This window comes from Fukomys damarensis, unplaced genomic scaffold (genome assembly GCF_012274545.1).
Source record: "Fukomys damarensis isolate Sample0158 unplaced genomic scaffold, DMR_v1.0_HiC HiC_scaffold_18, whole genome shotgun sequence".
Lineage (NCBI taxonomy): Eukaryota > Metazoa > Chordata > Mammalia > Rodentia > Bathyergidae > Fukomys > Fukomys damarensis.
The window spans coordinates 31,527,883-31,539,647 of NW_022900930.1; the positions used below are offsets into that span (position 1 = coordinate 31,527,883).

An 11,765-nucleotide genomic window follows, 5' to 3' on the forward strand; every position below is an offset into this window, starting at 1 on the left:
CAGAGCCCCGGGCTCCCGGGCGCCTGGCCGCGAGAGCCCCCGCGCTGCCTTTGCCCCTTCCTGAGCCGCAGTCCCCTCTCCCTCCGCCGCCGACCCTACCATACCCGTTCGCGGTCCCTATTAGCTTGTAACTAACTTAACACTTAAGCCTTTGCCCTCCGGCTCAGCTCCTTAAAGCTTCCTGATTCCCAAACTTTTATGGTAATTACGGACCACCGCTCAGTCCCTAACGCCTGTGCCCTCCAGGATGCCAGGGACCCCGGCCGCGCGTCCCCTCCAGACACCCGCTGCCCGAGACCCCGTCGATAGGCTTGCAGAAAGCAAACCAGGAAGTCAGGGCTGCTGCCGCTGCCCCCGCCGCAGTAGCTCCACGTGGCTGATTTATAGCTGGAACGATTTTTTATTATTATTATTGATCTGGGGTTTTTTTTCACAGTGTTCCCTAAGGAGGTGGATTTGTAACGGAAAGGCCCAGGTGAGATGTTCAAATATTAGTGGACTGGAGGAGAAAGCCCGTTGCCCTTTCTCTTGAGTTATTTAGAAGAAAGCCAGTGCATTCTTCTGTGTGTGGACTGATACATTTCTACTCAGAGGAACTAGGAGGATTTCGGCTTGTTACAACACTGTCCCATCCATTCTAACCTCAGACCTGATTTTTGCCACTTGCAGGAGATTGCTTTTCTTCCTGTGAGATCTCAGGAAAGGATAATGCTTGACCAGGTCTCCCCCCACCTGCGCCCAAATGTTGTGCCTGTTACCTCCTAACAAAGGTGTGGATTGCTTTATATCAGAGTGTGTACTTACATTATCAGTGTTCCATGCTGTAAGTTAAACAGAATGTTTAAATTCTAATCTTAAGTGTTAGGATGGTCAAGGTTGATCTCTGTCCTAGTATTACTCCATGTCGGCAAGTTTTTTACTTTGAAACAGTAAAAACCTGGTTATTTAAATCCACCTGAATATGAAACCTTATATTTGTGCACTGATTGTCACAGTGAGAAGAGGCAGGTTTTCATTATTAATATAGGAAACTTAATTTCTACTATTACGAGCATAGCTGGGGAGATATGCAAACGGCAGCTGGTTCCTACCCCTAAAGTGATGGGAGTGGTTTTTTGATAGAATATTAGAAGTTTCAGCTACCTTCCCCCACCTTTAGTTTTGCACATAGGAACCTTGCAATATGTGTAAAAGGCCACATTAGAAATTGATGAATGAATATTTGTAAAAGAATGGTTCTCTGAGTTCTAATAATGTTTAAAAAACAGTATACCTTAAAATACCTGCCTTTTGCAGCATTAGCTTGGAGGCAGCCTTTGAGAGTTGACAGAACTCTTTAGAAAATAAGATGCTATGTGTAAAGCTTAGATCAGAGCAAGCTGTCTGAACCAGGGCTCTTACATGCCACATAGTGATTATAACACTTAATAGTATTATCAAAAGAAATAATTGAGGGCAAGTACATATGCAACTATAAAGTACAGATAGTGTGATGGACTAATATGTATGGTTATAATTCTTGTTTTATGAATACTATAGCTACTATTGTATGACAGGGATTGTTAGGCGGGAATCCTTGTGGCATGTTTAACCTAGGATAGTGCTCACTGAGGAAGAGAGTAGGGACTAGAACCTACTGGGAGGGACGTACAGCAAAGAGAAGCACACTGGACTCCACCAGATATGAAGTCCCATGTGATGACATGGGGCTTTCGGTTCAGAGGCTGCCTGGACCTTGGAAGCAAGATAGCCGGAAGAGAGGAAAGTTTTTGACCATCTAGAATGTACAAAGTGCTTTACATTTATCTCATCTAACCTTTACTTGACATTGATATTACTGTTGTTCTTAAACTGGAATTCAAAGCACATTTTCTAACCTCAGTTGTTGCCACTTTGTATGTAATCTTTTTGATGATGATAACCTGACATCTGTTATGTAAATATTCTCAGATATGATGCAAAACATCAAAGCCTATTATTCATTTCAGAATTTTTCCCCAGGGTTAACTCTGCTGAAAAGGAATTGTGCCCATGTTTGGGCTGCATTTTCCTGGTGCTCTCACCATGATTGCCTTTGGTATGTGGCAGCCAACTGAAACATCTGAGCTTCCAAATGTAACTTGCCTTTGGCCCCACTGTCCGGGTAATTCTTTTTGCCTGAAATGTCTTCTGACACCTTAACATTAAGTTAGATGTCAGCTGCAAAACATTTTTTCTGGATTCTCTTCCATGTACCTTCCCACCCCTGTAGTGGGATAGATACCACACCTGGGACTTCCACTGCACCCTACTTTTCCTTCCCTGATAATTACAGTGTGTTGTAATTGCTTAACTTTTTTGCACCCCAAGAGGCTGGGGATTTGTCTATCTAGTTTATTATTCTGTCTCTGTCTGGGTTGTAGAAAAGGCCCGATATGGAGTGGATGGAATGCCAAGTGAATAATTGGATCAAGACTACAAAGAGAAGATGAAACGTCAAAAGAGAAGTCAGTGCTGCTTCAACTGCTAATCTTGCTTACCTGTTTACCCCAATGTTGTTCTTCAAAGGGTGACACTGAAGGTTTTATTTAATTACACAGAGCCATCACTATCAACTGATGGTCTTATTTCCCTGTTACATCCTACCAGGGATACCTAAGAACTTGATGGCTTTAAATTCATATTTTTGTATTAAGATTTTTTTTTTTTTTACTAAAATGAGAACCTACAGTCATAGCCAATTGCTATTTGTAGACATTTCAGTTTTAACAGTGTCTAATTGCCAAGAACTCAGTTACATTAGAATCAGCAACTTGTAGGGCTGGGGATGTATGTATAGTGTGTCAGTATAATGTGTCATGTTTTTTCTCCTACTGCTTGACAAATTACACCAAAATTTAGCACTTTGAAACAACAAACCTACATTATTTCAAACAGTTTGAGGGTCAGGAATGGAGGAATTGCTTAGCTGAACATTTCTGTCTAAAGTTTTCTCATGAGTTTCTTCCCAGGCTTACATTAGGGTTATAGTCACTGCCTTGTGTCTCAATGGGGCCTGGAGACTGTGTTTCCTAGTTTATTCACATTACCAACAGGAAGGCCTCAGTTCCTCATTGGTGGTTGGGAAAGACCTCAATTCTTAATCATATAGCCTTGTCTGTAGGCCCATGGAGATATGCAACAGGCTGAGTCCATAGTCAGGATAGTTTTAGCAGGCTGACCACTTCCTGTGTGAAAGATCGAGGGAAAAGAGGGAGAGTTTAAAACCCACAGACTGGAACAGTATTGAGTTAGGGGACTATACAAGGATGTGAATACTAACAATCAGGGACAGTTGGAAGCCATTTTTGGTGTTGATTATTAAGTATCTGGGTAGAAATGCTTGTTTTTCATTTATTGTGAAAAGTCAGTTAATTTATGATTAACACCAAATCTTGCCAAAAGAATCCAGATCTTAAATAATTGCTTATTTCTGATTATCTTGTACAGAAGTACCTTGTCTTCATCTATAAGAAGATGTTGAGATAAATGATCTTTAACATCCCTCCCAGTGCTGAAATCCCTGAGGTTGACCTATGATGTTAATATATGATTAAAACTTTAAACTTGTATTCTCATGTAAAATACTATGAAGTCACACTCTTTGTACTTTTTTTTCCTGTCATAGATTACTATTTCCATCATAAGCTTAATGGATAATTCTGTACTCATCTGGGATAAAAGACTGTTGTCAAGGGCTTCCATTTGATGAGGCTAATGGTCTCCTACAGTGTTTTGAAGGCAAAAATGCTTATTTAAAAGCTCTCTTAGATTTTACACTGTAGAACATGAGCTCTTCATAATTTAACACTATTTTTGGACCCCCATAATTCAGAGTGCTCTTGTGATTTAACCGTTTACTTAAGGGGTGATTGAAACAGATTTTATCTCTTACCGCTCTTACTTGAAACCTCTTCAATAGCTTTCCCTTGCTGTTAGAATCAAGTCCAAACTCCTCAGTTTGTATTACAAAGACTTGTGAGCTTGCCTCTTCTCATCTCCAAGCCTCTTGGCTGGTCTATTTTCTCTTTTCAAACTTTAGCTATAGCCTGTTGTTTCTCTTCTTTCCTGTACCAGGTCAAGTTCTTTCTCACAGACCTTCTCGGGACACTTGATAGTTTCTACACCAACACTTTGCCTCCAAACTCCTGACAATCCCTCAAATTGTAATTTATACACCAATTATTTCAGAAACCTTTGATTCTCTTCAATTCCCAACCACTTGCCAGGTTGGGGGTCCCTGATTCATGTCAGAGCATCCTGTAAGTTTTCTCTTAGAGCATAGAGACTTCTATTTTGTAAATCTTTGTTCAGTCGTCACCTCCATTAGACCAGTTTCTTGAAGGCAAGGACCATGTTCTCATTTGGCATTGTAACCCCAGGATGTTGACGGTGCCTGCTCAGTACTTAAAAGAGTGACTAGGTGAAAGTATATTTTATGTGCTAACTGGTTTAAACAGAATCTTAGAAACGTTCTTTAATAATTATGGTTTAAGCTGGGTATGGTGACCCATGCTTGCAATCCTAGCTACTCACAGGCTAAGGCAGAAAGTTTGCACTTTATACTCTTAAAAAGCCTGAAGGGCCAGGATTTAGCTCAGTGGTTCCACTGCCTGCCTCACAAACACAAAGTCTTGAGTTGGACCCCAGTACCAAAACAAAACAAAACAAAAAGACGAGATTCTCAGTGGTAGAGTACTTAACCTGCATGCACAATGCCCTAGGTTGAATCTCTGTGACACGTAAAAAGGGTATCTCTTAAAAGGCAACTTTTTTTTTTACCCTTACGTAAGGGACTGGAAAGGAGTGCACTGTTCAATAGCTTACCTGACCAATATGAGGACTGTAATTCCTAGATAATACACAGCTGTTCCAAACCGTCTGCTCACTGAAGGGATTGTACATTGCCCAGAGCTGCATGGCCTTTAATGTGCGAACCTGTTACCTACATGACAGATTAGCCTGTTTCTTGTTATATTGATAATCTCTTCATAGCATTGAGGAAAGGAGTGGAATGGAAAGAGTTTCCTCAATAAAAGGGCCAGCAAACCTACCCCGTCATACATAAAATGGGAGGGAGATCTGGCTAGACGCAAATTTACCTTCACAAATTCATGAAACTCAAGTTCTAAGCAGAATGTTTAAATGATCAGAAAGTCTTTAAAACTGAAACCTGTGCTACAGTTGTGCATATAAACCTCTCCATTATATTTTTGCATATAAACTTCTACGTCAGTAAGCAGACAGTTTCAAACAGCTGTCACTTTATTATCACATCCAGAGAGCAAAGAGAGATTTGGCTAGGCACATTGGGCATTACTGGAAAAACAAGACCTCTGGAGGGAAATGAACACATTAGGCCTAGAGAAAGGAAGCAAAGGGAAAGGGTCAGTCTCACGCTGTCCAAGGCAAGGTGTAGACCCTGTAAGGCAACACGATGGGAAGAACAAAGAATCTTTTGGAGGTTTTTGATGAGTTTAAATTAAGATTGGGTTATTTGTAGTAGTAAACTATCCCTACAAGCCTCTTTAGGCATTTCAAGGGAAATAGAGTTGAATACAAATACAGATTGCAGGGAGATTATGCAGAGAATATTCCAAATAATCCATGAATTACAGGGTGAACAGGAACTAGTTATCTGTCGATTCTGAACCTTTTTGTTTTCTATGCCATACTGCATCTTGCCAATGTTGGAAATACATTTTTTTCTTTAGTTAGTTTCTAAAAAACTGAACTGCGAATAAGTGCATTTTCTCTTTTATTTGAATACATGGCTCTATATTAAATGACTATTTGGAAAGCCACACCAGGGAGTTAGAAGCCAAGAGTGCTGATCTTCAGGGAAGTTCAAAATACTGTCATTTAGATAAATGTACCTTTTGGCATATTGCACAGTTTTGAAATTTGAATTTTAATTACATTTCTTTTTGGAGAGTGATCTTGAGGACTTGGTCTTTTGGGATAACTTCTGTTTCTCAAACTATATGAAATCGTTTATAACAAATTGAATTCTGCTCTGTGATCTTTTATTGTGTATTTATAGACGTTTCTGTTTATTTAACATGTTTTTTTTAGCACATCTCATGGGCTAGCCATTGTTCTAGATGCTAAGGATATGGCAGTAACCTAAAAGAGTAAAACTCCCTGTATTCATAAGAGTCAGACAATAAATCAAATATGCAAATTATTGTATATTTACTAGTAAACTGTCACAAAGATTAACTCATTTATACAGATATTAGGAGAGAAATGCTACGGAGAGAAATAAGTAAAGTGTAATACGGGATGCTGGATGAGAGTGAGGAAAGGCTTCCATTATAAATAACCTGAGAAGATAACATTTGAACAAGACCTGAAGAGGAAGGGAACAAGCCCAATGGATATCTGAGTTGACTTCTAGCACAAGGAGCAGCAAATGCAGAGGCCCTGAGACAGGAATGTTCCTTCTTGTCTGAGGAAGAACAAGAACAGAAGGAGAGCTGCCCCTGAAAAAGTGCAGGGAGAACTTGGGCTCCTGGTACTGACTGGCTTTTATTTAGAATCATCGGATGGTTTTGTGCAGGTGGAGGATGATCTTGCATCTAGGTAGGTTCACAGCCTTTGACTTCTGGGTCTGGCTTGGTGAGAAAGATAAAAGCAAAAACTAGTTAGGAGGCTATTTTAATAATCCAGGTGAAAGACTGGTAACAGACTGGGCTATAATAATAGCAGTAGATAGAAAAGGTCAGAATATGGACATATTTGATGATTCTTCCAACTATCATGGTTCCAAATAATTTATTTTGCTTCTAGACTCTGTAAAGTAGTTATATTTATAACCTATAAAACAAATCTAAATGCTCTGACAACTCATGTTACTTTAAAAAATGGAGTGACTTATAAGCGTAAACAATTACTCAACAATTTAACGTGTTTAGATTTTCATATAATACATTATATTTTCAAATGGGACAGACATTTGAAAATTAAATCTCCCGTGGAACAACAGAAGTTTAGATACCAGAATCAACTGATCTAAGAAAGCAAATGAAATGATAGGTAAAAAATAAATTTTTTAATTTTTAAAAATACATTCATGATGAAAAATCTGAAAACAATTCTAATATCATGTTCCAAGTAAAGGGCAAATCTGAGATGATCTATAATTTATATTCTAAGTTTATGGGTTTAAGAACAAAAAATAATTCAGTCTCCCCAAAATGGAAAGCCATATAGGATCACAAAGAGTAGGATCCCTAAAAGGCTTCTTCATTCCTAAGATGAAAGAGAACTAAAAACCTATTCTCCTTACTCGTTGAAGAGAAACTCCCCCCCCACACTTACCTATACCATTATCTAAGAAGTTAGTAATCATAAATTCACCTTTATGCTGGTTCTTAACCAGAAACCACACCACCAGTAAAATTATATGATTTTGAACTTGTTTCTTCTACACATATTAAAATAAATATATAATTATTAAAATTTAAGACTTTATTTTGTTCTCCTGAATCATCTTTTTTACCCACAGGTCACTACACTTTGGAATAACTGACTTTTATTGTGTTTACCTATTTAATATCTTAGGTTCAAGCATCCATGTGTTTGGAGACCTGGAACATATGTTTTGTTAGGCTAGCATCTACTGTTCTTTTGTTTGTTTTTGCAGTGCTTAGAATGAAATTTAGGGCTAAATAAGTATTCTACCAGTCCCTTGGCATCTGGTTTTACGAAGTGTGATCTAGTTTCATGATTTATGTTTACATATAGGTACCAAAAAGTGAGTGATTTAATAGAATTTATACGAGATGGGTTTTTTTTCCTTAAGGCCAGTTTTTTTTTAATTAAAAATTTAATGTATTTTTTGGAGGGGTTGAGTCAGGATCTTGCTATATAGTCCAAGGCAGCCTTGAACTTATTGTGTAGCCCAGGCAGGCCTCAAACTCTCAGTTACGCTCTTGCCTCAACCTCTTGAGTGGTGGGATTGCAGACACGTATCACCACAGTCAGTGAATAGCTGTTTTTTTTTTAAACAATCCATGTCCCTCAACACCCAATTTTGATGGATGTCCACTAATATGACTGCTTCATAGAATGTTTCTATGGAAAAAATTAATGTTGGCTAACATATGCAACTTTTTTTCACTATTGGGAATTGAACCCAGGCCTTTCATGTACTAAGCAAGTGATCTACTACTGAGCTACATCCCCAGCCTCAGAACATTTTTTTAAAGCTCAGAATTCTTTGGTTTATACATAGCTCAGATAAGTCCTGTTAAAAAAGTTAAATACTCTCTTGAGATCATGATCCTGTTCCCAGAGAAGATAACCAAAGTAAAGGGAGAGGGAGTAATCATGCAATTTACACTTTGGATGAAGATTTCTTTGTGGATGATATAAAAAACAAGCTTTGGGTTTTCAAACATAAAAAACAGAAGTTCTAGAATCTGGGAAAATTCTTAGGATAGAGACCTGTTTGGGATGCTTTATGGTTTGTTTGAAAGTATGGATGTGGTTTCTGTAGTATTTAAAGCTTTGTGGTTATTATAGGTAAGTCTTTATTTTTTTAAGGCCAAATTAAGAAAGGAATGGGAATCAGGCAGGATGGGCTATCATCAGCAGTAAATAATTGAGTTGCATAGCCAAGTAGTTATTCAACCAAATGCCTTAAGTTATAATTAGGTAGATTAAAGTGGAAGGCCTGTAAGATTTCTTTTCTTGTGTTTTTAAAACATAAAAAACGTCAGCATAAACCCCATATACAAAGCTTGTGGAAATCTGATAAAGCAGCAGCTGACCAGTGAATGTTTATATTTCTTTTGGGGCAGACTTTTTGTCTTTTCTCGAATATTAATAAGGCTAAAAACATTGGTTGAAGTATTTATTCTTATCTGTCTTTGGGCATATTTTTTTTAATTTAATTTTATTGAGTTTATTGGTACATTTTAGGGATACAGTACAGTTACATTCATTGTTGGGATCATGTACCTTTACATGGCAAGTCTTGATTCTCATTTTTTCCCCTTACCTCTGCCCTCCCTTCACCCCCTCCTCTCCTCCCCATCTACAAACACTTTATTTTCATCTTTTCATTCTCTCACATTTTTTTCTTTTCCCTTTTTGTTCTTCCCCTACGTATCACACCTTCCCTACACCTTTAGCTCTTTTCTTCAAATTTCTAAATGTCAGTAATCTTATTAGAATCTTATGCATTGTTGCAGAATATTCACACCAGGGAAACTATTTGGTATATTTTAATTATTGAAAAAAATGAATAATTGGAAAGAAACACACCAAAGAAGAAATATCAATTTTCTGTATTGTTCTAGTAAGGAAATACGGATTTCTTTTTCCCTCTTTTGATGCCTCATAAGGAATATTGTACATCTATAAGATAAATAGATCAAGAAAACAGGGAATGAAACACTGAATTGAGCTGTAGTACATTTGCCCATTTCACATGTGAACCCTAACTACTATATAGGGCTTCGGTAATTAAATGTCCTCTTATACCATTCTTGTTCCCTGATACTGTAATAACATTTGTGTTACCCTGTTTTATGTGCATATTGCCCTCCAGTGCCTCATCTGTTTGGAAGTTGGATATACATTATAAATAAATGGTGAATTTGGTCTTAGTGTTGACTACCTCATGACACTTAAATGAGAGTCACAGAGAGCACAAATGCACATTTTGGTTGTTTTGACTCCAGAGGTTAAACCTTAGAGTTTATAAATAACATAACAGAAATGATTCTATTACAATTACTCGTAAGGAAAACAACGCAGATAGACCCCTGGTCCCTCCAGTTAAACTCACTGGGCTCAAGCATCTCCAAGAGGTAGAGCCACAGAGTCGGTGCATTGTGAGAAGTGCAACTGCATAGCCAAGGACAGTCCTCACATTGCTGTGGGGAAGGCTATTGTTTGATTGTTTTTTCAGCTGCATTGTGTAGACAGCAGTCATTGTCAGGGATACCAAAGCCTCCCTCTTCTGTTTATGATGGTGCAAGACTCTCCTAGCTTCATAACACATGATATAAACAAAGTATTTAACTTTTTTCTATGATTAAGGAAACAAGGTCAAGGTAAATGCTTACACCATGTTTATAATAGGATTTAAACCAATTTCTATAGACTTCCAGTCTAGGGATCCTTTTACTGAATCTCCTATTTCAAGTTAAAGACGTAATCTGTGCTTGATTTAAATAATTGCAAACGAACATTGGGTACTGGAGACAGTGATGGACAAGGTAGAAAAGTTTTGTGCTTTTTATACAACATATAGGCCCAGAAGGAAGACAGATTAATTTATATGATGAATATTATAAGAGATATTTATGACCCAGTACTGGGTACTCTGGAGGTACATAGTGGTGTCTAGTCTATTGTATTGGATTAAAGAAGAGCCTCCTGGAAGAAATGGCGTTTAAGAGAACCTTGATAAAGGAATAGGCCTTATCCAAGCGAGGGGGTGAAGTGGGGTGGAGAATGTGCAGAATGCCTGAGATGAGTCAGAGAAAAGAGGAAGTCCATATGGCTGGAGAGAGGATTCCAGGTTGGTCAACGGCTAAAGCAAGGATTTTAGATGTCATCCAAAAGAAATGCATTATGGGAGAAAACAGGCCATCAGTGGGTATTAGAGAAAGCATTAGCACCAGCTGCCCCAGAGTGCGCCTAACTCGGATTACAGTCCCTAGCTTTGTTTTTATCTACTGTTAAGTATATATATATGGTGTAATAAAAAGTGTTTCAATTTTTTAAAATATTATTTCATTGATAGACACTGCCATTAATCCCACTCGCTTAGAACCTACTTACTCTGTTTTTTGCCACTTTTTGAAGGGTTCTGGAAGTCCTTTTTCAAGCCTTTAAGTAGACTGGAAGAAGAGATTCTTATTGATGCCATCTTTAATTTATTCAATATTTATTTATTGAATATCTGCTATATTCAAGGGCATATACATCCATGTACGAGGCACTATTAAAGACTCAGTGAGCAACCAAATAGTCATCGAGTACTGCTTGCCTATTAAACACTTAGAATTGTGTTGATTATTAAGGAAGTAGAAAGCCTTGTTTATAATAATCTGATGGGAAGATGGAGGACGTAAGATGAAGCAGCTTCTCCAAATAGTTATTATATAGACTTTAATATTTTCATAAATAATCAAGTTATCTCAGCATTATATCCAAAGATAAGAGAACATTTGATTATTGTTTAAAAGATTCAGAATTTAATTTCAGTTTCATATTGTCACATTAGTTTTTGCTTCAAAGTATGAATGCATACAATATGCCAGACATTGAATTGGGGATACAAGTTGAAGATGTTGCTCCTGGCCTTTGAGGAGCTTACAAAAGAGTGGGAAGTATAGATACGTCAACAAATAACGTGAGAATATTGTGTATAGTATGGTAAAGAACAGTGGTTAATGTGGGCAACTTTTAATTTGTTCCTTCATACTGCAAAAAATAGAGGAATGTATATCCTGAATTTTTTCTACTGATACACTTTTGGGGGGGGTACTGGGGATCGAACTCAGGACCTTGTGCTTGCGAGGCAGGTGGCAGAACCCCTAAGCTAAATCCCCAGCCCCTACTGATACACTTTTAAACAAAACAGTTGAAATTTAACACAATTCCTTTTTTTTTTTGTCTGTAAAGTTTCCTAAATAGAAGATGATGTCTAATACAGTTATTAAAATAATGAGGCCTTTCCTGTTTGGGGAATTAGTCTAGCTAAGTACAAAAGGAAAAATTAGCAG

The 11,765-nt window shown here is 37.8% G+C and overlaps 1 long non-coding RNA gene across 4 annotated transcripts; it reads left to right on the plus strand.

The window, feature by feature from the left end:
• The first annotated feature begins 6 nt into the window (after positions 1 to 6).
• LOC104866020 lies at positions 7 to 7,224 on the plus strand. 4 transcript variants are annotated; one of them, XR_004517875.1, is made up of 5 exons: positions 7 to 475; positions 670 to 770; positions 2,002 to 2,143; positions 2,403 to 2,486; positions 3,469 to 7,224. It is a non-coding gene; the product is annotated as an uncharacterized LOC104866020 (long non-coding RNA). The 4 variants fall into 4 exon arrangements; XR_781320.2 differs by having other exon boundaries at positions 2,002 to 2,077; XR_781318.2 differs by having other exon boundaries at positions 2,002 to 2,077; positions 6,254 to 7,224.
• Positions 7,225 to 11,765: the final 4,541 nt, after the last annotated feature.